This window comes from Quercus robur, chromosome 3 (assembly GCF_932294415.1).
Source record: "Quercus robur chromosome 3, dhQueRobu3.1, whole genome shotgun sequence".
NCBI lineage: Eukaryota > Viridiplantae > Streptophyta > Magnoliopsida > Fagales > Fagaceae > Quercus > Quercus robur.
The window spans coordinates 24,243,187-24,271,104 of record NC_065536.1 but is presented as its reverse complement, the minus strand read 5'-3'; the positions used below and the strand labels follow the sequence as shown (position 1 = coordinate 24,271,104).

Below are 27,918 nucleotides of genomic sequence, written 5' to 3'. Positions count from 1 at the left end.
ACACACAACCACATTAAAATATATATATATATATATATATATATATTTACAATCTATTTTACCATCCCATCTTTTCAACTAACCCTAAATCTCAGTTTTTATTTTTATATATAACCCAATAAAATAATATAAATTATTTAATAAAATAATAAAAAGGAATATTCTCTTTTTTCCCCCACTTTCTTTTTCTCTTCACACACAACCACATTAAAATATATATATATATATATATATATTTTTACAACCTATGAATAGTAAGGTTGCATATGCAACCGTACTATTCATAGGTTGCAATTTTTTTAAGTTTACAAACCCGGATGGAGTGGGTTTAGTATGACTTAGGTTGTAAAATAGCAACTGGGGGTGTTTACACCCCCAATACTAGTGCTCTAAACCCCCAAATGCTAATTTAACATACCAAAAGCCTACTAGTAGCATTGCATTGCAATTAACGCTAAAAATATGCAGCATTTGGCACTTTCAATGGAACATATATTTTAGTATTGGGTGTGCTAAAATGCTAAAATTTAGTATTTAGCATATCCCTAGTCTAAGTTGCCACTTTGCCTATGCACTATGCGCAAGAAAGGAACTTCAGCAGGTGAGAAAGCAAAACATTGTGCTTCGTAGTGTTGATCTATTGGATTGGGTGAAGCCCCTAAAGAGAGACCTTTAAGATTTAGATAAATTATGCTAAAGACATTGTACTTATGCAAGGATTGCATATAGTTGTAGAGACTACCTACTAACGTAATAGAGCATTTTGATCTTTTGATTTTCAAGAAGGGAAAGGTTTTGCTACATACTAGCATGCACATGATCTTTTACTGTCACGTAATCCTATATGCAGCCATTGCTGCATACTTGTATGCAGCAAAACCTTACCTTCTTGAAAGTCAAAAGATCAAAATGTTGTATGATGTCAGCAACTAGCCTCTGCATCTGTGCGCAATCCTTGCATAAGCACAATGTCTTTAGCACAATTTATCTAAATCTTAAATGTCCCTCTTTGGAGGCTCCACCCAATCCAATAGATCAACAATACGAAATACGATGTTTTGCATTTTGACGTGTTCAAGTTCTTTTCTTTCGCATAGCGCGCATAGGCAAAGTGGCAAACCCTTTAAAATTTATATGGTACAATAGTAACAATACGAAGTACGATGTTTGGCTTTCTAACGTGTTCAAAGTTCTTTTCTTGCGCTGTTGCGCATAACTCATAGGCAGTGGCAAACCCTTTAAAACTTATATGGTACGATTTTAAAGGGGTGTGTAAATATATGAGATGTATATGGAATCTTTATAGAATTTAAACTCAATTTTATATATTTAGGAATTAATTTCTTGCCCATCAAATGACTTAAATGATGATTTTTACCCTTCATTGATATCCAATTGCAAAATGGGGTTCTATTGGTTGGCATTCAAAAGCTTATCCAAGTCGAATGGACAAATAACCTTAGAATGGGGGCAATATTTTTAACAAAAAATTTTCAATTACAACTAAATAAAAACTAATTCTTAATTATAGATGAAGTAAGGGAGGATGACTGTCCTCCAATTGGAAAGGCGCAATCCTCGAGACATAAGGTCGAGATCCACGCTGCCTTCAACCCACTTTCCTTGAACATGGGCACGAAATCCTAAGAATTATGGGGATAATGGGTAGTATAAGCTCCATATAAAGTTATGCCAAAAGTGAAAATTCACTCAGACCTATATGCTGAAGTGTCTTGACAATTCTTCACATAGAATAGTTGTGGAGAAGGATTCTTATAATTACTCAAATTCCACGTACTACATGCTCATGTACTTTTTCTTTTTATGTTTTACTATTACTTTTTTTTTTTTTTCTTTTTTTTTTTATGTCTAGAATACTAACTTTTTAGAAATTATAAGGATAAGATATGTGATGATGACTCAGCAGTTATCCACAAAAGATCAAGATGTTCCTTAATGTCAACAATCAGACTAGCCCACCACAGTATCTTTAGCATAGATAATGTGTGAAAATAGTAAATGTCTCATAGCACAGAGGCTCCACCCCATGGATTAGAACAATGTACTTTTAATCATTTGTTAGGCTTTTTCTTCTTTATTCTATGCGTAGAATGCTAATTTTTTGAAAATCAAAATGTTCTATGACGTCCATTGCTAGCCTCTACAACCTTAAGCAATCCTCGCATAAAGCATATAGGCTTTAGCTCAAATTATACAAATCCTAAAGTTCTCTGCTTGAAGGCTCCACCCAATCCAATAGGATTGCACTAGTCACCAATCACTATGAGCCACCACAAGAATTCTGGCTTTTCTTACATGCTTAAGTACTTTTCTTGCGCATAGCTATAGCACCAACCTTTTTTAAGATACAGTAGATTTGGATCGATGCTGTTCATTTTATGATGATTATTTTTATCAATAGGTGAAGATATTAATAAATTTTTGATGCAAACAAAATTCAGATTCATATCCAAATCTTTTATTCAACGTAATTTTTTTTTTTTTAAATCATTAAACTAACTGAAATTCATGTAGACTTCTTTTTATTGCTTAGAATTACCAAAATAATAATAATGTAAGAGGTAAAGGTTGCCCCATCCCATCTCAAGTATTTGTGGAGGAAAAACTATGTAGCCATAATATTCTACACTCTTTTTTCTTGCTTCAAAGACTTTCATTTTAAAATAGACGTCCAAATGAAGTATTATTAAACAAACTTCTTTTTTGGGACTAAGAAACAATAATTGATGTATTTATTTATAATCAAGTTGTACAATGAGAGATTCTCAAAAAATTAAAAAAAAAAAGTTGTATAATATCATAAGAGAAAAGAGGGGCATTCTTCAAACCAAATAATAATCTTTTCATTCTCTTATGTAACACTAGCAAGAGTTAGAGCAGCTCTATTACATTGCAATGGAACACTAATAAAAGAAATATTATGAAAACTTTCACCAATCAAAACAACATCCCCTAGAATCGAAGTAACTTTTGGGGGTAGATTTGTCTAAGTTGAATAGGGTCACAATTCACCAAAAGTGCACTCCATTACAATATTAAGGAAGTAATTGGAGTGACAAAATAGCAGAGCTTTTCGCATCACAGTTGCAGCAAGCAAGAATAAAGGGAAGGTGTGAAAGGATTGAAAAAAACAAAAGTTGTACGGATGCTAGATAGAAGAAGTTAGATTTTTAAAAGTAAGATATTTATTATTTACTAATTTCTATAAGGCAATGTGAACAAGCATGGGATAAAAATAAAAAATAAAAAATAAAAAAATATAGTGAGAAGTATAACTCAAGAAATTAAAAATATGAGGTAGAAAGGCAAAGTGCATTCAAGCAAGAATAAAGGGAAAGTGTGAAGGGGAAAAACTGTATCTTTATTAAAAAAAATAAAAAATAAAAAATAAAAAAGCCTGTAGGGCCGTTATAGAAGAAGTTGGTTAGAAAAAAGTAAGAGATTTAGGGGGTGTTTGGATCATCAATTTCTATAACTCATAACTCTATTTCCATAACTCATAACTCAAAAATGGTGGGACCCATAGCTAGAAGACAGTTTGGCACCACCATGACTCTGTTTCCATCACTCAATTCTCTGATTTTTGAGTTATAAGTTATAGAAATTGAAAACACATTTTAACTATTTTCAGTTTCCATAACTCATAACTCAATGGCATTTTTGTAATTAAACACACATGGAGGGACCCACAGTTGCACCTTTTGACCTTTTTTTTCCCCCCTTTCTTCTCCTGGGTTTGGTCTTCTGTTCTTCCTTTTTTTTTTCCTTCTTCTTTCACTGGTTTGGTCTTCAGTTCTTCCTTCTTCTTCTTTTTTTCCTTCTTCTTTCACTAGTTCGGTCTTCAGTTCTTCCTCTTTTTTTTTTTCTTTTTTTTCCCCTTTCTTCTTTCATTGTGTTCGGTCTTCAGTTCTTGCTTCTTTTTTTTTTTTTTCCCCTCTTTCTTTCACTGGTTTGGTCTTCAGTTCTTCCTTTTTTTTTTTTTTTTCCTTCTTCTTTCACTGGGTTCGGTCTTCAATTCTTGCTTCTCCTTTTTTTTTTCTTCCTTCTTCTTTCACTGGTTCGGTCTTCAGTTCTTCCTCTTTTTTTTTTCTTCTTCTTCTTCTTTCACTAGGTTCGGTGAGTTTGGGTACTTTAAAAAAAAAAAAAATGCACCAAGTGATGAGTATGGGCCCCACAAACAGTGTAAAAAATATTGAGTGATGACAAGTGAGTGATGGTATCAAACGGATAGGGTATTTTAAATGATGAGTAATGAGTGATAAGTGTCGGAAATTGAGTGATGAAAAATATTGATCCAAACACCCCCTTACTATTTATTGCTTACTACAGGCAATGTAAAAAAGCGAGGAAAATATTATAAGAAAAAAGTTTTGCCATGGGTCCATTCTAGTTAAAAAAAAAAAAGAAGGTTGATCCTTCGTTATAACGTGTTTGAAGTTTGAACCTTCTTTTTGGGGGGTGGGTGGGGAAGGGGTTCAAGGTAGACTAATAATTGAGACCTCTTGGTGCCTGATAGTGATATTAGAAACAAGAATCAAGGAAAGCTGGAAAAAGATAAAAACAATGACTAAGTGAGTAATTTAATCTTCAGATCCAATAAAAGTGAAGATATGAATTATGATGATTAAATATTTTTCGTTATACATACTATATTTTGTATAATGTATAAGAGTAATGTTAGTGATACAAATTTTTTTACAAAAATTTTTACAAATTGCTATTGTGGTGAATGATTATTGATAAATGAAAAGGTGATGTACTGATGTTAGTGGTGGGCCTAAATAAAAACCAATAAGAAATTGGTCACAACAACAGTTTGTAAAAATGTTGTAAAATATTTATAGCGGTAACGTTACTCAATGTATAATAGTATAAAAAAATATAAAAAAATAAAATACTATGAAAACAATTTTTAAATATAAATTAGAAAGTCTTCTACAAAATATATATATATATATATAAAACATAATATGTGTACAAAAAATTTATTTATTAATTCGTGTCAATAATAAGTGATGACAAAGTAATTTGATATCTTTAACATATATTTAATAAACATTTATTTTGGCACTAGACAAATTCCAAAATTATATGATGATACAAAAGCAAAATTGTGCCAATTTATGATTTCAGTAAAGTGTTTGAGCTGTAGGTAACTGTCATTAAAGAAAATTAAGTTAAGATTTATTTCCAATATCCATCTCATCATTCAAATCAATATTTAAATTAAGGGTAAATTATATAGTTGGTCCATATCCTTTACGCTAAGTGTCAATTTGATCATATCCTTTGAATTGTATCAATTTGGTTTTTAACATTTTCAATGTCATGTCAATTTATCCATGCTATTATCCCTTGGATGGAAAAATCTGATGTACCAAACGGAATAATAAAAAATGATTTTCTATGCCACATCAACTACCAACTATATTGCCACGTTAGATTTATAAAAAATAAAATAACTCAAATTTTCTAATCATACGTGAGTTCAAGTTTGGGGAGAATTCTAAAATCCGTAACTTTCTGTCTCTAGTTGCAGACATGAAATAGGGAGTTACCACAATCCACTGATTATTATGAGCCCAATTTTTTAGGTAATGGACATTACACATATGCAAATCTTCTACCCAAGGTAATCGATATCTTACCGGTACATATACCAATATCGAAACACCAACATTTTGTACCGGCTTAAATACCGGCCGATTTCGGGCATTACCGACCGGTACTGGGTGTATCAGCCAGTACAAAACAAAAAACAAAAAACAAAAAAAACAAAAAAACTTTTTTTTTTTTTTAAACTTCTGTAATTTTTGAATTTTTGTAAGGGCAGAATGGTAACTTACTTGCATTAACTTATTAGTATCATTTGTTTTCTTAGTATGCAATGACTAATTAAGCTTTTTATTTTTTATATTGTGTTTTTTTATTTTTCTTTTAATTGATACTAAAGTCTAAAACCAAGAATAATTTGTTCTGAATTGAGGTAATATTTTCTGGTAAACTTTTATATTTATTATAATACAAACACACACACACACACACACACATATATATACATGTACATATTGTACGTTTTTAGACCCCTTAAAACACAACTAGATTAACCTAGTTAATTAGCCAAGTGATTACTTAGTCAAATTAATCAGATCTAGGTTAACACAAATATATCATATCATGTATAGCAGCGGAAAATAAATAACACAATGATATGATAACCTAAGAAAACCAAACTGGTAAAAAACCTAGCGAGGATTTAACTTAGCTATCCTCAAAGTAAAACAAATCCACTATGAAAGAATTGAAATTTACACAATAAAGACTTAAACCACTAACATCCTATTGCTACCTCGAGTAGGAAACTTGCTACCTTGAGTAGGAAACTTACTACCACGACCATGTGACAGCTCCGAGTTCTCGGACTACTTCTTTCTTAGATTCACAGCAAGCACAAGCACTCCCGCTTGTATATCTTTAAGCTCTTAATGTAGCAACTGAATCAATCATCAAGCTCTTGACATAATCTTGATTCTTGATAACCCTAAGTATATGTGAAGGCAAACACCTCTAGATCTCACAAGAGGTTCACATACACAGCATAAACAATAACCCTAAAACGTGACTAGGGTTTTTCCTTTTATACTTAAGGCAAAACATAAAACCCTACACGTCAAACGGGCTTGGGCTGAGTTGGAAGATTCTGTAAAAAAAATAATCTGCACGAGCTTCAATCGATTGAGTCTAATTCTTGATCGATCGAGCCAGGCAGATTTACACAGTAAATCTTGTAGTACACTCGATTCCAACTTTACACAAAAACATATTTTGAGCAAGTCTAAAATAGAGGAAAATGTTTTGATCATGGTTTGCTAACATTACAAAATAAAGTTCTAATACATTTAAACCTAAAGTCTTAGAACCTAACAAACATCCCCTTAGGCAATCTGTGACAAAACACAAACTAAACAAAATGCTCAAAGTTTACAAAAACAGCCCATTACAATAACATTGCCCAACAAAAACAAATTCAACATAACTACTATCTATCAGTTGCAAGTGTAGACAGCAGTACAACTGAATCAACCATGATATTCCTGAAACACTCAACAAACATATAAATGCATGTGTGGAAAATACAAGTAAAACAAAATAAATTCTTGATTTTACATAAGCATAAATTACAAGACATATATCATGAATAACCTCATAAATATAAATCAATAATCAATGTACCACAATGTGAAACAAGAAACAGATATAAATACATCAAAGTATCTCCCCCTATCATAGACAACTTAAACAAAACAAAAATACATCATGAGCCAAAAAATATAAATACAAGATGAAGCACCTAGATACAATCTAAAGCTCCATAGCTCCAAAACACAAAAACTCCCCCTAGAAACAAAATCTTCTCTCCATGTGTACTCCCCCTTTTTGTGATGAATTGCCAAAGGGCAATCATAACCCATCATCAAAAGGAGGTGGCGGAGGTGATCATCTAAGACTCCAAATCTGCTCGCAAAGATCGAAGCTCATCAAGCATATCCACCAAAATCTAACCATAAGCTGCCTGAATGGTCATGACAGTCTCCAACATACAACGAATGTTCGAATCATCTAAAGTAGAAGGTGGAGGAGCAGTAGCAGTAGTCGGATCCATATACACATCAGCAACCGGATCACCTGAAGAAGAAGGAGGAGGAGGAGGAGGAGGTGCAACACCCGAAGAGAAAGAATCTACTCTAGGGCATTTAGAGCTAGCTCACATCTGAGCAGCTCTCTGTCGAAGGAAGGTGGCATCTATGGGAGCCATAATATGCACAGGCTCAGAAGCTAAAAAAGACTCTAATCCTAAATGAAGCAAAATCTGATGAATAAAAACCGGCAAGAAAAGAGCATGAGAAGAAGAACTACTCCTATAAACCTCAACCAAAGAACGAAGAAAAAGATGAGGAAAGCTCATAGGAGCATCTGTGACAAGGGCATACAAAACACACATCTCTCTATAGGAATGGTGTGCAAATGAGAGATGGGCCAAATAGAATGGCAAGAGATCCAAAAGAAAATGTAATGAATCTCGGTCAACTCGGCAAACGTGATCCGAGAATCAGAACCCCACTGGATAGAAGTACCGGTAATATATGACATAACGTCATCTAGGGAGGAGACTCATTGTAAGGATAGACGGGATGCTAGACCAATGGCACCCCAAGAGCATCGGCCACTACCGTAGGAGTAATGACATACTCTTCACCCCGTATCCAACTCTTCACTTGAGTGTTAGAATCATAGGTGTGGACAGAGGATTCGAGCAGAACTCTCTAATCAAAGTAGCCAAAGGTGGATGGTCAATATCCATCAACGGTAACCAGCCCCTACACTCAAAGTTTCTCCTAATCTTCAGATCATGCTCATCTAAAAGAACCTTTCTCTCAACCCATACAAATCAAAGAAGGTTCAATTTCTCAAAAGTTTCCTGGTTTTTCTCACTCAGAAACCTATCACTCTCAAAGGTGGGGGCAGAAGAAGAGAAGGCTTTCCTATTTTCTCTAGTCTTCCTAGTCATGATGCTAAGGAAGGACAGGACAGACACAAAAGAGACAAAAAGGAAAAACAAAGAAAAAACAAGGGCAGACTGCAAGTTAGCACAAAAATTATAGAAAAATAACAATCTATATGATGCATGAACAATATCAACACATGATGCATGCTCTAATGTGGTGAGAATGAGTTCAATTTGACTTTGAAATTACAAAATTGGCTTGAGCATAGAGTTTATATCAAAAACCCCAAATTTTGAAAACCCACTTTCAAAAAACTCAACAATTTGATCAATTGATCATTACACAAGATATATCACAGAATATAATGATTAAATTAATCAACCCAACAAGCCAATTTTATCACATTAAGCTCAATTGAACAAAACCCCAATTTGGGTAGTTTCAATCCCTAGAAAATTCAATTTTTCACAAATCAACAAATTGATCAAATTAATTCACAAAGATCAGTTTTATATCATCCCACAACAAAAACCCAATGATCAATTTTGAAAGAAAAGATTAAAAACACCAAAATCCCCAAATATTCATAGGTTCAAAATTTTCCCAAATATGCATGAAAAAAATGCATGAAACATGAAAATAAATGAAAAATGAGGGGCAAAAAGGTCTTATCGGCCTTAGAAGACAAAAACCTTGCAAAAGATTAGAGGGAAAACGACAAAAATTTGCTTTGAATCCTTGACTGATCGAAGAGAGAGAGAAAAGCTTTTGAAAAGTTTGAAAAAGTGTTGAACACGTGAAAAGCTATAGGTTTTAAAAAACTCTTTGTGCGATTTTTGATTGATCGAAAAATAGATTTGATCGATCAAAAATTACATTCGATCGATCCAGCATCAATCGAGCAGCGATTGAGCCAGGTAGATTCAAACCAAATTTTTAATCACAATTTCAATCAGTCGAGAAACAGGTTCGATCAATCAAAAATCTGGAAAAAACACATTTTTGAAAAACAAAGCAAATTTAAGCAGAAACTCCTCAAAGTATAGTATTTTATGAATAGAATGCATGAGTATGAGATGAAATGCTTTTCAAAAACACTTGTATTGAACCCAGATCTCCCAAAAATAAGATTTTCAATCAATTTTCCTTAAGTTCTCAAACTTCAAACACATTTTGCATTATAATCAAGGAATTTTCATTCTTGGATGGCCAAAAAAAGATCACACACAACAACATGTACAAAGTTTAGCAAAGAATAACTTGTGTAGTGTGTGCAACTAGAATAAAAACTTGCAATCATGTAAGTTTCTTGATTTGCCTCATAATGTATACACAAATTTTATTTGATCAGAAACTTATTAAAATAGTCAGGATAATGTACATACCAATTTTAATTGATTGAATTAATTATAGTCCAATAATGAACACACCAATTTTAACATTTAAACTGAGGCTACACCTTATGTTCTTTTTGTACATGTGCTACACTTTTTCGAGCACAAAATCTCATGATACGCACTAAGGTGTTCATGATTGACTAGTAAACAGTGGTGAGATGGTTATTTATGCCTTTCTCAATAAGTTCAAGTCCGACAATCAAAGGCATGTGACTTCAAGATCAAGACAAAGTGATCAAAAACTATAAACATCTTCCCACACAACATGCACTACAAAGCTCAAACTAGTAAAGTGCAATAAATAAGCTCATCCAAGCTAAATAAGGAACATAAACATGTTATGTAAAAATAGAACGGTTAACCTTGATTTCAAAACCAAATAAAATAATGCAAAACACATTTTGCTTCCCTTTTCCCTTTTTTTTTTTTTTGAAAAGAAATAACAAAAACAACCTAGAATGAAATGCTTGAATGTTATGCAGTGCAAAATCCTAGAAAAACAAAGAAAACAAAAACAACAAAGAACAATGGTCACAAAGAGTAGAGCAATGAAGCACAATGACTATGTCAAAAAGACTCAATCAGATTAAGCCTTTTGCATCCAAAACTTTTTAGATCAATTCTAGCATTGGAGTTATTTTTCACATTAGAATGCTAAGCAACTCCAGGATTGGAATAAAGGTTTAAAATCTTTACCAATTCACCAAAAAGTACCATAGGATCTTGTGCTTAAGACACAGGTACTTTTGGTTTATTTGCTCGCTTAACAGCTTGCAACTTAAAACAGTTTGGACGAATATGCCTAGACTTTCCACAAAAATGACAAACCCATGCAGATCTATCATGCAACTTGTCCTTAGAAAGAGTAGAATTCTTAGGCTTAGACTCTTTAAGATCAACCCTAATCATTCTAGGAGGTGTAATTTCTACAGGTTTGACAACCTCACTTACGGGAGGCTCAGAAGAAGAAACAAAGTTAGTGGAATGAGTTTCAGGCACAGAGATGTTTTCTACAAAACCTAAACCAATTTTGTCTGAAGGAGACTTTTGAACACTCAGCATATGATCAAGTTTGGAACTAGCAGACCTATTTGTTTGTTCTCTAGCAACTGATAATTCATGTTCCAAATTCTTAACTTTATCAAGCAAAAGCATATTCTCAGTCTTCACATTATTCAGCAATTCATTAGCATCAAACAATTTCACAAGCAAATTCTTCTTATCAAGTTCAAGAGATACATTTTTCTTTAAGCCTAAATCAACACTTATAGCATCCTTTGCAGCAACTTTGCAAAGTTTGTTATAGGCTTTTTGCAAATCTGTATCCTCAGAGAGTTTTCCATCAGAAGGGTTCTCTTCAACAGCAACACCTTCATCAATTATAGCAGTTGCTATGAAAGTAATGAAGTTTTCATCCTCATTACTACCAGACTCATTGTTAGAAATTTCATCATCACTAAGGGTTACTGCCATAGCCTTACCCTTAGACCTCAAGAATGTAGGACATTCTGATTTCACATGACCATATCTTTGACATCCAAAACATTGTTGACCCATAGAATTATTAGGGGTTTGACCTATTTTCTCTCGAGGTTTTTCAATATTATTCACCTTAGTGGGATCATTCCTCCTAAAATTTCTAGGTTTAACATTGTTTTTACCTCTTGCCCTTCTATTATTGTTCCTAAGAAAATTTCTAAAGTTCTTGGCAAAGTAAGTAATCTTTATAGCAGAAAGCTCATCATCAAATTCATTCATATCAACATCATCAATAGACTTAAGAGCTATTAATTTGGATTTACTTGTCTTAGGTAGGTCCAACTCATAGAACTGAAGATATCCTACAAGTTCATCAACAGGGATGGAGTCCACATCCTTGCTTTCAGTGATGGTAGTCACTTTGGGTCTAAAGTCCTCAGTCAAGGATCTAAGAATCTTCCTAACAATTTTAGGTTAATCATATATTTCACTCAGATTATAAGCAGAATTAACAATATCATAAAGTTTAGCATAAAATTCATCAAAACTTTCATCATCAAACATCCTAATGCTTTCAAATCTAGTTGTTAACTACTGCAACTTATTGATCTTGACTATCTTTGTGCCTTCATGCACAATTTGGAGAATATTCCATGCAATGTGAGCAACCTCAACATTTGAGATTCTCTTGAATTCTTCCATAGAAACAGCATTAAAAATAGAATTCATCGCTTTGCTATTAAAAGCGGTTGCTTCTTTCTGAGAAGTTTGCCACTCACTAATTAGAGCAGTGAGTTTCTCCCATCTGTATTCAACGGAGTTCCAAATTCTCTCATCAATTTCAGGAATGCTTACATCCTTACTTTCCAATAAGCATAGTTGTTCCCATCAAAGTGAGGTGGGATCACAAGAGAGTGACCGTGTTTCATGACAACAGGGGTCAAGAATCAACTCTTAGATCAAAGAATCTAGAAAAATAGAGCTAACCTGCTCTGATACCACTTGTACGTTTTCAGACCCCTTAAAACACAATCAGATTAACCTAGTTAATTAGCCAAGTGATTACTTTGTCAAATTAATCAGATCTAGGTTAACACAAATATATCATATCATGTGTAGCAACAGAAAATAAATAACACAACGATATGATAACTCAGGAAAACCAAACTGGTAAAAAATTTGGGGACGATTTAACCTAGCTATCCTCAAAGTAAAACAAATCCATTATGAAAGAATTAAAGTTTACACAATAGTGACTTATACCACTAACATCTTATTGCTACCTCGAGTAGGAAACTTACTACCATGACCACGGGACAACTCCGAGTCCACGAACTACTTCTTTCTTGGATTCACAGCAAGTACAAACACTCCCGCTTGTATATCTTTAAGCTCTTAATGCAGCAATTGAATCGATCATCAATCTCTTGACATAATCTTGATTCTTGATAACCCTAAGTATATGTAAAGGCAAACACCTCTAGATCTCACAAGAGATTCACATACATGACATAAACAACAACCCTAAAATGTGACTAGGGTTTTTCATTTTATACTTAAGGCAAAACATAAAACCCTACATGTCAAACGGGCTTGGGCTGAGTTGGAAGATTCTGTAAAAAAAATAATCTGCACGAGTTTCGATCGATCGAGTCTAATTCTCGATTGATCAAGCCAGGCAGATTTACATAGTAAATCCTGCAGTACACTCAATTCGAACTTTACACAAAAACATACTTTGAGCAAGTCTAAAACAGAGAAAAACGTTTTGACCATGGTTTGCCAACATTACAAAATAAAGTTCTAATACATTTAAACCTAAAATCTTAGAACCTAACACACACACACACACACACACACACACACACACACAGATATATATATATATATATTTATAAATATAAAAAATAACGGTAAACCCGAAACAGTATACCGGTATTGACCGGTACCGAAATATATCGTTCCACTAGTCAAACCGATATAACCTCCGGTACGAGATTAACTCTCTTGCTTCTACCCCCACCCAATTACAGATTTTGGTTTCCCTAAAAAAAAGAAATTACAGATGTATTGTTATGGTTTTGCGAGTCAAGTTGAGTCAAAACTGGAATCCTAGACATCTTGTTATATACAACCCTATTATTTGGATAGACTAAGGGTTCATTTGGTTAGAAGGATGGAAAAGTGGGAGAATAGAAAATATTTTAATTTCTATCTTTTTTGTTCTGTTGGGAGTGGAAAAGTGGAGGGTGAAAAAAGTGAATTTGTATAAATTGACTCATATACCCTTGTTAAAAAATGATGGTCAATTAAAACAAAAAAGTGACAAACAACCAAAAAAAAAAAAAGCAATCACCCATTTTATTAAAAAAAATCATGTTCCAAAAAAAAAAAAAAAAACATGTCTACTTAAACAAAAAAAAAAAAAAAAAAAACAAAAAACAAAAAACAAAAACAAAACAACTATCACACCCACAACTCAAGAAATCAAAAGAAGAAGAAGAAGAAGAAGAAGAAGAAAAAGAAGGAAGAGGAGGAGGAAATGTAGGAAAGGAAAAGGAATTTAAAAAAAATAAAATAAAATAAAAGAGAGAGAGAAAAAAAAAAAAAAAAAAAAAAAAAAAAAAAAAGGAAGAGGCAAAGTGCCTAGGAAAGCATGAAAAAATAAATGAGGCAGCTTAATGGGCATTTTTGTCCATTAAGCAACCCCATTTTCTCCATTTAGTTTTCTCTTCATTTTAGAGAGAAAATTTTTTGATGGGCTCGGAAATAAAACACTTGAGTCCCACCCACCATTTATTTTCCTTCCTCCCTACCTAACCAAATACACTCCAAAAAAATTTTCCTTCTCATTTTCTCTCCAAAGTTTTCCATCCACCTTATTTCACTTCCAAACAAACACACTCTAATTAAATTATGTTTGGCGAATTCTCTTTGCAGCAATATGTTTATGATGTTCTTAGGAATAATATATTTGCGTGAACAGAGCCCCATTGATCCTTTGCAAATAGAGGGAGGCAAACAAAGTAATAGAATAGAAGAGATTTACTTTAAAGAAAGTTAGAGATTTTACAATTTTTCCCAAACTAGAACTCACGTTCAAATAGAAAATTTGTAGTTTTTTTTTTTTTTAATATAATTTGATGTGGCAGTACAGTAGGTAATTGATGTAGTATGAAAAATCAATTTTTATTATTCCATTTGACATATCAAAATTTTCTATCCCAGGAATAACAATAGAGACAAAATTGATATTTGGTATAAAGGATAGGAACCAACTATATAATTTACCCTTAAATTAATAGATTAGTATATGGTTATACATAATATAATATTAAAAATTGTAGTCCACCTTATAATATGCTTTTAGATAAATAATTTATTTAATTATATGATATTTGCTGGGCAGTGCCAAATAAAAATGTCCATTCCTCTTTAAATTCATCAAACTATAAATAAAATAAGCATAAACTGTGTGCTTTCAAATGTATTAATAGGATTGTGACAAAAACTACAAATCATATACTTCTTGTTTTTTCCTTCAGCTGGGCGAGTGGGGGGTATGAAACACAAACCACATTGTCATCACAATCACAATTGCAACTCACACACACCCCATTAGCAGCACACACATGCAGCACCACACGCATGCCTCATCGATACCACATGCAGTCATCATCAGCACCATACACATGCAGCACCACACACACACACCACACTCCTAACACAAACTCGAGCTCAGGTTAAGCTTTTGAACTTGAGATCCAACAAAATTTCTTTATCAAATGCTTAAATCTCCAAAATCAAGTACACAAATTACAACTTTGTCATGCTTATAGTCCCACCTATTACATTAACCATTGTTCAAATTACAACTTAGCTTTTATAATATTGGTTCCAAATATTACATTTCTGATAAGACTCTCTCTCTCACTCTCTCTCTCTACCTGGGTTTATAGCCTCACATTTAACCTATTCATTTTTTAAGTTACACATATGCATGATATTGTTGGGATGACAATTGTTATACTTGTCCATTTCTATGTTTAGTACACATCTATATATATTTGGAAATGTGATTGTTTAGATTTTAAATCAATATGTGACATTGACTTGATAATATGCCCGCTTAAATTTCAGTTGGCACTTTTCAAGAACAGGAAGAAAGAGAATCTATTTGCAAATCAGTTTTTAAATCTTTTCATTTTGACTTATCAAAAAAAAAAAAAATTCATTTTGCCTTTTTATATACTTGCCTAGATGGATATTGTAACAATATCTTAGTATTATACCGATGGTATCTATTAATTAGAATTTAAAGCAAACCTAAATGCATCTGTTGGTTGCAATTGGTTGCATCTTTTGAGTGTTGCAATTAGTTGGGCAGGAATTACAGATTTAGCAAGAAAAAATAAACACCTATAGCCGCGTTTTTTAAAATGCGGCTATAGAAAAACCCAATGTAGGGGACTTCCAAAGATGGTCTATAGCTGCGTTTAAAAAAACGCAGCTACAGGCCTTAGCCTATAGCTGCATTTTAGAAAACGCAGCTACAGCTCCAGCCTATAACTGTGTTTTAAACGCAGCCCAAAGCAGGTCTATAGCCGCGTTTTTTACAAAACGTAGCTATAGGTCTCAGCTTATAGGGGGTAAAAATGCAACTATAGACCCTCACAGGAGGCTATTGTCGTGCAGGATAGGCCGTGTTTGGAAACGCTGCTATAGCATATAGTTGCGTTTTTAGGGTCTATAGCTGCGTTTTTCAAACGCAACTATATCCCTCATTTTTTGTAATGCAAGAATGGTCACATCATATAAAGTCCAACCTATGGAAAAAAATAATAATGATGATAGCATTATTTTTTTTTTTATTAGGGGGAATAATAACATGAGTAAGGACCTAACAACACAATTTTAAAAAATATTACTCGTAAGCTAATGATAGAAATCCATATACAAAATTACATAACGAGAAAATAAGAAGAGAGCATACAATTTTCGCCATCATGGTTTCTTTTTCCTTTCCATCACTACAACGCTGTCCACATAACAGCAAAATAACACTATCAAAATAACCAAAAAGAAAAACACAGTGACAATCAAAATTAGATGTTAGAAAAACACATAGATAATTCAACGTAACTCAGATTAATTGCACAACAAAAGAAGTTATTTAGTGATTACTACAAAGTAACAAAGGAAGAAGATATAAAGACTACTTTAAGGTTGTCTTTCAATTTATTTTAAATATTAATTAAGTAGTTCTTTAAATTTGTGTTTCATATATTTATAATTGAGGATTTTAAGGATTGGAATCTTAATTTTAATTTAAATGTAAGTTTGATTTATATTTTTCATTACGTAAGGGGGTGTTTGGTACACATACTCAAACACACATTTTCAGTTTTTAAACAACATTACATGCATTTCTATACACTTTTTCACCCACACATATTTCCACACATGTTTTCAAATACATGTACCAAACACCCTCTAATGTTTCATATCAAGGATAGAAAATTCAAAGACTGGAATCCTAATGTACAATCAAAGAGGAAGAAACAAAGGATTGTTAACATTAGCAACTAGTAATGGATAAAGCTTTGGGATTCAAATTCCACCTACATAAAAAACCAATTGGTATTATAGCCTGATAATAAAAAGTAATGAATTTCTATCGTACCACCATTGTTGTATATAGGCCACAATCAATTGACCATGTCCAATTAATTAAATGATCATGATAGGTGTATTTTCTGCATAAATATTTCCTAACTCATCAACTCGTCAGGATAGAAATCTCACCCCACCCCCATGAAGACCCAATGGAACGATCATCTCAGAACAATTGTCAGCTTCACAAAAGACCCGTTGGATACCACGCGTTTGGTCCCAACGGATGGCATGCACATGGAAACCGATGGATGGTAGGGAAGTGTGGCGCGACGTGAGAAGTGAAGGATCCCGACGAATGGATGTATGTGAGCCAAATGGACGTTTAAGTATGAACCAGAGGATTTGTTATGCATACCAATGGTTAAGTACATTAGGTCCCACAAACTCTTATGTGTTCCCCACTTATGCATCCCCATATGGAAACAACTTGCGCACCACGAAAACTCTACTACACATTTTAGATCCTCCTCATATAGAAAGAGAAACCCTGAAATCCCGAGGTCTTAACTCCAAATCTACCCCACAAGGAAACCCACGTTCAAAGGATCTCAGTCAGCCCTACATTACTATATAAGCACCAAACCCTTCTCCTTTGAGGTATGTGAAATTTTTTAGCTCTTACACATTTGAATTATTGGAGATTCTTCTATCACTAATTTAACCTTCGAAGGGTCTTTGGCTGACACCTGACCGATGCTCTCTGTAGGTTCTTTTGTTCTTTAGGTACCCTAATTGGCACGCGTGTGGACGATCAACTCACTAACAATTTTGTGCATCATCAAATCATTTTATAGAAGCTTCATAAATTGAATTTATCCTTGAGTTGAATTTGCATGTTCTGACCATATTCTTGTAGCTAGAAGTTGATTGAACTTTTGGTTAAATGACTATTAAGCAATTCCAATATCAAACCCCATGGTAAAGGCACACTTTAACTTGGGGAAAATCTTCCCCCCCCCCCCCCCAATTTTTTTTTAAATATATTTGTATATACATAGGTACTAATAGTACATGAGTACCATAGATAACGGAAAAAATTAGCTTAATAGTACAATAGGATTTATGAATAGTACCAAAAAATATAGTAAGGCTCATAAATAGTACAAAAAATAAACTGAAATTGCAAATAAGCTGAAATTTTCAGCTTGTTCCAAACGAACACTTAGCATCCGTTTGGGATGAGCTAAAAAATTCAGCTTATCTACACTTTTAACTTATTTTTACTACTATTTATAATCTCATTATACTTTTTGATACTATTCATAAATCTCATTGTACTATTCAACTTATTTTTTAACCTATTTTTTACACTTTCAGCAAAAAGTTTTCTACTTCAACTAAATAAGTTGTTCTCAAATAAACACTTAATAAATATATATCAATATCAATATGAATATGATTACACACATTTCCTTTCATAAACCAAGAGAAAGGAATAACACAACCAATAAAACATACACTCTGCCCTTTCCTAGGGGCTCCTTTAAGTAGGAAATATAACACACTGCATGCCTTTTTCTAGTGGCTTTAGATCACACATCATGATAAAACATAAATATGTAATAGTCACAGCACACCTCACCTCATTTGGTTACCAATATAACCACATTATTTAATTTAGTAGCAATACTAACCCTGAAGGTAACAACATGATGCACAGCCTATGCAGCACCATCGTTGTGGCAACACTTGTAACTGATATACGTGTCCATGATGCGATGACAATGGGAGCATTCCAAGGTCTCTGGTATTTTCCCAGTGTTGTATGGAATTTTAATGTGGTGGCAGATGTGTTTTTCATCCTTAAAAACCTCGTCATGGTAATCTTTGAAAGCCAATTCGAAGTCCTTCTCGTTTAACTTAATCTTCCATTGTTCAAACTCTTCCACCACCTTCAAAATAACTTTGCCACTACTCACCAATACCACACTAGACCCTTTGGTGAGCACAGCCCATTCTTTCTCATTCTTGTAGGAAAGCAATTTCTGGATTTCTCGAGCCACCACGTCTATCTTTCCCTTGAGCCTTGGAAATGAACAGGCTCTCAATGTTGGTCCAGAAGCGCTCTAGGTCGACCTTATTTCCTTCGCTCTCAGAGACGGACACCCACTGTATAGATATCCCTTTTTGCTTTATCAAGTCTTGATCAGCAAGAACCTTTACCCTTTCAGGAAATTTTTGGATCCACTCGTTGTCCTGGCCTCCATACAAAAAGATGTATTTCTTCTCTTTGATCTGAATGAGCAAGAGATATATATGTCTATAAGTGATACTAGAATTACTATAAACTTTATCAAGTCTTATAAATTGATACATCACCAATCATAAAAAATAATTCAAATGGTCATTTATTATTATCTTGTTATATTCAATATCATGTCCGTTTGAAAGTTTTTTATAGTAGGCTTAGCATTTTCTATATGTTTGTGTTTGCGCACGCATTATATCTGTGAAATGACTTTACCCAGTTTTCAATCTCAGAATTAGCATTAATTATCGGTGACCAAAGCCAACTGAAATCCGTCTCCATAGTTTTCACTTTTGCGCTGGTGAAAGGGAAGGCCTCAACTCCGTAGATACTGAAGATTAGGATGGCATTCTCCCATTCCATTTTTCCTTGAGGGTTCAACACCACAAGTAAGGGCTTAACCTTGAAGTTCCACTGCTTCTTGATGAACCTACAGCTTGCTTTTGGTAAATAGTAACGCGCTACGTACCAGGGCATTGTAGACCGCTTTGTCTCAAATTCCTTATCCAAGCCCTCCCTCAATTGCTCCACAAATGGGATCCATACAATCTTATATTGCTCCTCCTCCTCCTTCCCTGCTTTATCAAAAATTTTCTGAAGCATTGAAATGTCATCGTTGGAGATTTCTAGGTCTGAAATGAACAAGAAGACACTCTTCCCCTTCAGGACATCAATTTCAACCTGCAATTTGTGCAATACATTAATGGGTGCATGTCAAGAAACTTGTCTTAGCACTGATTCGGTAAGAAAATTCTTATGTGTCAATTCACACATTGGTCAGCCAAACTTTGTTGTCTACTATTTTTTTAAAAACATGTACCCACCTTAGCTCACATAATTTTGTGGGTAAGTTATAAAATTAAGGCTTTTTAATTAAATGGTATGAGTTATTCATAAGCAGTTTGAGTTCGACCCAAGTAAAAAAAAATTAATTAGTAAAGAATGAAGCTCAAATTTAAGTATATGTTTGATGACTATGATCAACGAACCAAAGTCAAATATATATGATAATGTGATTCTAAACAAGTTCGTGAGTATAGGTTTCAATTGGGGTATATATAATAATATTTATTTATATGTATACATGTATTAAAAATATACTTATATAAACTTAAAATTGGATAGTGTAAATTTTTAAATAAGTTTATAAGAAATCAAATTATTATTTATAATATAAATAATCCATATATATCGTACTAAATAGGGTTTAATTATTATTAAGTATACAAGTCTATTTGAATAACTCAAATAATATAATCTCAAATATATATTTTGTCAAAAATGTTGTAACTCAATTGACATTTTTTAATGTTTTTAATAAGATATCTGAGATTCAAATCTTTTACCTCCCAACCACTAAATTATCCATACACAAAAAAGAATATATATATATATATATACTAGTATTATGCCTGTGCGATGCACGGCTTAATAAAAAAAGTATATATAAATTTAAAAATATATATATTTTTTGATAATATAATCAAATCTAATAACAAATAAAATAGTAAAAAAAAAATTTAATTAAGTTACATGGAAAATGTATATTTTGTAATTATTATTATTATTATTATTATTATTATTATTATTATTATTATTATTTTGCAAAAGAAGATATTATAATATAATTTGAAAAATTATGGCAAGTTTTAAATTTCTAAAAGCTCTTAGTAGTAAAATTGTAATTTAATTATATATATATATATATATATATAAGTATCTAAACCTTCTAGGGTAACACAATCAAAATAATTTCAAAAATAGATAAATAAAAGTACATAAAGAGAAAACAAAAATTGTATTGCAATTTAAATGTAAAAGTTTACATATAAATTACCTGTGTCTAGCCATTTTTATATTGGCATTTGTGTCTAGCCATTTTAATATTGCCATAATTGAGGAAATAATCTGTACAATCAATTAAGAACATCAAATCAAAAAATACATCAATAATTAAAATGAATTTTATTATGTAAAATATTTTAAAAAATCATAGAATTTAAGTAATTATTGAACTACGTTAATAGAAAAATAGAAACACAAAAAATAAAAAAAATAAAAAGAAGATAGTTATTCTCATTGAAAAAGTCAAGTCCTTCATTCTGCAATTCTTCACTTAATTTTGGTTTTTTATTGATTGATTTTAGCATTCTTAAATAGTAGAATAGAGTAGACTTAGTAGAGTTTTAGTTCAACTCAATTTCTCTTGGATTCAAACTTAATTTGTGGAGGTGTGAAACGTTAACTCAATCATATATTGAGTTGCTCTTTTTTTTTTTTCTTTTTTTATGTGCAGTAATTTTTTTTTATTGATTGATTTTAGCATTCTTAAATAGTTTTAGTTCAACTCAATTTCTGTTGGATTCAAACTTAATTTGTGGAAGTGTTAAAAATAATCATGTTTCTTTAATCCAAAAATTTTGTAGCTAATAGGTGTAGTAATATAATTTAAATGAAAAAAAAAAAAAAAAAAAAAAAAATCTTAGATGAAGATGAAGATTTTGGATTGTAATCAAATTAAGAAGAAATAGATGTAGAATATAATTTGGATTGTAATTAAAATAAGATTTTTAAAAACTTAGAAATTATAAGAGATAAAGATTAGACCACTTTTAAGATTAGACCACTTTTAAAATTTTAAAAATCTATAAATATTGCTGCAATTTAAGATTAGACCACTTTTTTTTTTTTTTGGGTAGTATACGGTTGCTGCAATTTAAGATGCATTAGACCTTTTGATAGTGTAGTATACTTTGTTGCAATTTAAAATGCATTAGACCTCTTTTTTTTTTCTTAGTGTAGTAAACTGGCGGTAATTTAAGATGCATTAGACATTTTTTTTAATGGAGTAATTAAAAAATAAGAAGAATTTGATTACACTACGTTGCTGCAATTAAAAAAAAAAAATTACAAAGTTCTACATATAGATTACAAACCTTTCTTAAGATGCTTGAAATCTTTCTTGACAAACCTAAAAAATAAATAAATCAATCAAGAAGAAAATTAAACTGAGTTAAAAAAAAAAAAAAAAAAAAAAATAGAACCATATAGATTGCAAAATTGTATGTAAATTTAATAGTCTATGATTGGAATTTACTATGACAACTTACATATGAGTCTATGACCACTTATTATCAGGCTTTAAAATAAATAAATAAATCTATAATTTCAACTTTGATTTTACTAATTTAGTCAAATAAGTTTCATAATTGTAAGGAAAAAAAAAAAAAAAAACCTATTTTATAGTGACGACTCAAGAGTAAAAATTATCAATACATTAAAAAAAAAAAAAAATTGATATTGGAAGAATGATGACATTGTAAAGATTCAAAAAATTTGGGAATTAAATTTCCAAAATTTGGCAATTAAAAAAAAAAGATTTATGAAATCACCAACCTTATTGACCTTCAAAACTTGCCAATGCCATAAATCATCTTTTATTTCTTGCAACATTTCTGTCACTTCAACTTGGAGAAATTTTGTTTTTTTTGTTAACCATCTCTATTTGAATCTATTTGAATTAATGAGAGTGTATAAAACATGTTATAAGAATTAAACAAAAAAATTGTAAGTAAAAACTTTATAAGAAGAATTCAATAAAGAAATTGATTAGAATAAAAGATTTCATGGGCAAGTAAAAGTAAAACATGTTAATAAGAACAATTCAATAAAAACTTTTGATGTGAAACTCTTACCCTTATGCACCAAATTTGATTCGATGAAGATTGAATAAATTTAGGATATAATTAAATATTGGACAACAAAATAATTAAATTGGATCAAAACATTAGCATATAAATTAGATCAAACATAAGGAAATTAGCTTAAACAAAAGGTAACAAATACATAAAACGTATTCAATTTGATTAGTAAACAAATATATACCTACATGATTGTAGGTAGGAAAATGGAAGCCTAAACCAAAAAACTGTATAATAAGTTAGAGAATGAAAAAAAAAAATACACCAACCGTGTATATATATACATACTCCACCTAAAAAAGGAGTCCAAATAAAAATCAAATACCCTAAACTCCTTGAAGTCTATGTTAATATAGATCTCTGAAGAAGTTGATATGGAATATAATTCTTTTTATTTAAAGATTCCTGATTATGCGTTAATTTAGTTTTTGATATATATATATATATATATATATATATATCACCATACACATCTATCAAACTTTTTCTCTTCCGGTCAACCTTTTCATCCTCACCAACAATGCCTTTTTCTTTGGGGGATATATATGGATTTTTGGATAGATTTACATTATATATGGTTTGTTAGGATTATTCATCAAAGCCTAGATCTAAATGCTGATATATATCACCATATGATATGATATTTATTGAAGTTTTCCTCGGCCAGTCAACTTTTTATCTTCAGCATCAACGTTTTTTTTTTTTTTTTTTGAGAGGGTTATATATACAGTTTTTTGGATAGATTTACAATGCCATGATACTACTAATTTAAGATGCATTAGACCTTTATTTTTAAATAGAGTAATTAAAAAATAAGAAAAATTAGATTACACTATATCTATGTTGCTGCAATTTAAGATGCATTAGACTTTTTTAATGTAAATGTTTTCTTTTTAAAATCTAAAAATCTAAAAAAATTTCTGCAATTTGGTGAAACCACTTGGCGCAACCACGGCTTCTAAACCCAACTTTTATTATATAGTATATGATATGATATAGATAATACTCTTTTTCATTTTTTTTTCTTTGTTTTTTTTGGTTCAATATTATAATGTTTAAAAGCCATATATAAATAATTGTTTGTATTTTTTTTTTTTTAAAGAAAGAGGTAAGGTAATGTGCCAACGTAGAATAATATTTAAAAATGAGATAGAGATAGAGATAGTGTCTTAAGTTTTAAACTGAATGAATAAGATAAAGAAAAAAACTTAAAACTTAAAAATAGTAAATTACTGTTTTAACCGGTTTTTTTTTTTTTTTTTTTTAAATCTTTAACTAAAAGATATGGGTATCATAGACGCAAAATGTTGAAAATCAAATGAAGAATCCTGATATATATATATATATATATATATTTTTTTTTTTTTTTTTTTTTTTTGCTTACAACTAGTGAGAAAGCAATGATTAAGATTTTATTTTTGATATTTAATAATATATATAGTGTCACATTATTTAAAATAAAATTGATAGATCAATATAATTTTTTTTTCCAACAACATTCGCACTTCTAGAGTAGAAATATATATATTACGGCAATCAAACTATTATTGAGTGAGCTCATCCACTTATACAAGAACAAAAGATGCATGTACTAGAAAAGCAAACCTGTGTTTTAGTAGAACCATCAATCAGTGGCTGCATCGTGTTTGTTGGATCAATCAGTTCATGAAGTACCTCCGTGATCTCCATAGAGGTCTGAAAAAGTTTTACGAGCTTCCGGTAATCCTGTGTCTCCGCTGCATTAAACCAAGATCTTTCATCATTATAGTAGTCCATCTTTTAATAGTGCATCACAACTCACAAGCAAGGAAGTTTGCATCATATAAATGAAATCGCTAAGTACTAACCTCTTTGTTCTTTGCAAATTACTATCTGCTTCTCGAGTTCGGTGAGGATGACGTTCAGTTTATCCGCAAAGGGGTTTAGTTCCTGTTTCTTGTCCCTGGAAATCAACAGAACCATGGTTTTTTAACAGTTGTAAGATGGTATATAGTATATACCATGCATCTATATGACTATATCATCCTTAACTGGCTTGTGTTTTTGTGATATGGTAAGACCAAATTGACCAATAATGTATTTTACAGCATTTTTACAAAAATTATTGATGTAACAAATTTTTACTAGTTTTTATTTGGACTCGTCACTAATATCACCATTTGACTTAACAATAACAACTCATTCAGCCATTTGTAAAAAAGTTTGTAAAATAATTTGTGATTTCAACATTTTCCTTTATCAAATGTTTACTAAAACCACAACTTTGTCATAACTTATTCACATAGTAAGTTGTAAATGGTGGAGTTATGGACTCCATCACTCACAATTGGTTATGTGGACAAGTTGTGATTTTAGTTGTGGGCAAGTTGTGACTTTATTTGTAGTCCTAACATTTTTGAAATATCAAGTGAAAAATTCGGTAATTTTTTCTATGTCAATAGTAGAACTGTATTACATTAACAATGTTAGAGAAATTATAAATTTTACTATATAAACCCTGCAAAATAATGTTTTAAGATTTAAATCACAAAATAACTAGAAATTTTATCAAGATGTGAGATAAACTTTCTTTAAGACTACTAAGTAAGGATTTGAGGATGCCATATAATATATATGGGCTTGAACTAGAACTTACTCAGCAAAAACAAGGCAGGATGATAGCTGAGTTGTGCTTGCTACAATGGTTGTAATGGCCCAATAAACATCCAATTTGATACGGCCCAGCACTGTTGCCAATTCGGATACATCTATTGTGTCAAAATCAAAATTGGACAGTATCTCCAACTCAAAGATGCATTTAATCACTTTCAGTGTGGTTTTAACCACTTTGTTAAGATCAATAAAGGCTTGCTGGTTCTTCTGCATTGTTACGCCTTTTAAGAGAACAGGTACTCGCTTGAGTGTTCCTACTGATTTGGCGAGTTCCTCCGATGACTGAATTTTCACAAGCAGACAGAATTCTCCATAGTCCAAAGCAAAAGCCGCCAGGGTCAGCACTGCCTTTGCATCCCAGGAATAGCGTGATAACAAATTAAGTATTGACAGTGTTGTTGCATGCGCAATTAGATAACCTGGTTCCTTGCATTGCATCTGACATTTAAAAATAAATAAATTTGATGTGAGTAAATAAATAAAAAGATAATGTCATTGACCAAATGGTTCTATATATACTAGTTATGAATTCCATTCCATTCCGCCCGAAACAGATGGAATTTTTTATTTCAATTAATTAACCGGTACAAATTACTTATCTACTTTTAAATCTCAACTATTCTATTTTATTCTATTCATTTCAGTCTATTCTACTAAATTCTACTTAGCATGGTGATTTCGGCTCATATGTAAATGAATCATTATTTTTTTCTTCAACTTTTTTTTAATATTACTTTCCTCACATATGACATTTTATTATTATCTTCCTTTAACAATGTGTTCTTCATTAATATATTTTATAGTTTTTTTCTTCATTAATATATTTTTTCTTTAATTATATATCACATGTTATATTCATATTATCTTCATTTATATATTTTTTTTCTTTAATTATATATCACATGTTATATATTCATATTATGTAATCATGATATTAGGAATGTCCATATTATTGATTTTGAATTAATAATTAGGTATGGTATAATATCATATGATGTAGACTTAGGTATATAAATTTTGTAACATATATATATATATATATAAACCTTTAGCAATAACCCCAAAACAATACATTGAAATAGGCTGCTATAAAAATGTTTTGTTCAAATGGACAAACTGAAATGGGGTCTGAAGCAATATTTAGAACACTTTGATATTTTATATATGAAATTGATCATTATTCTTTTAATACAAAAAGGAGGGAAATTGAAGAAAGAAAATGCAATTACCTCAAAGGAAATTTTCTTGAGTAAACACAAGGGTGGACTAAAACTTGCTTTAGGGGTCTTCTCCTCCAAGTGTTCAATGGTTGCTTGGGTACCCTGCTCTTGCTGTAATTAGGTGTCAAAGCTAGTGTTCATGGCATTTTAATAGGACAAAGCCAGTGGACAAAAAGAACTGATCGAGCATATATTTCATTAACAATTAATGAGTCCCATATCACGGTCTTAACATTTTTTAAAACAAAAAATAAAAAGAAAAGTCTTAACAAATAACTAATATGCTAAAAGTCTAAACTAAGCATTGTAATAAAATTCTAAAACCAAATTATTATGCATGGTCTATTGGTAGAGGAGGAAAGTGTGAATTACTGAAGTGTAAACCTTCAGACCCAATTTTTTTTTTTTTTTTTTTTCTCAAAAGAAGGTATACTAGCTAATACTATACCTGCAAAAAATTATCAACCACCAGAGTGGAACGGTTGAGGACTTTCTCGGCCATAATGAAAAGAGATTCAACATCCAACTTTTCATTAACGTGGAAGTGGGTTGGATAAATTTGGCTCAAGATCTCATTGTCGGACAAGCAGGTAAAGCTCAGAGAACTACTATTAGATCGATATGAAGATATCGCCATGTTGTTATGTTACAGAAACAAGATGACCAAAGTCTCTATCGGTTTAGTGCAGTGAAGGGGGGAGGCTAATATGGTTTATGTTGTTGCCATCTGCCAGCCTCGTCCATTTATATAGCCATAGGAGTAGTAAGTTTGGTTAACTATAATAGGCAATGTAATGTAATAGTTATTCTTATATATGATTTAATTATTTAATAGTTTAATTATATTTTTATTATAAAAAATAGTCATTTTTTATAAATAACTATTCTTTAACATGAGGAATAATTATTCCTCTCTAAAATTGTTATAATAGTTATTCTTTAGTAAGTGTATTAATTTTTAAAATTAATACATTTCTAAATAAACAAACTTTCCATATACACAACAATTATGAAAAT

At 31.4% G+C, this 27,918-nt stretch overlaps 1 pseudogene; it reads right to left on the bottom strand.

Moving 5' to 3' along the window:
- Positions 1–7,579: 7,579 nt before the first annotated feature.
- LOC126719427 (protein SIEVE ELEMENT OCCLUSION B-like) lies at positions 7,580–27,538 on the bottom strand (annotated as a pseudogene).
- Between the last annotated feature and the right edge of the window lie 380 nt (positions 27,539–27,918).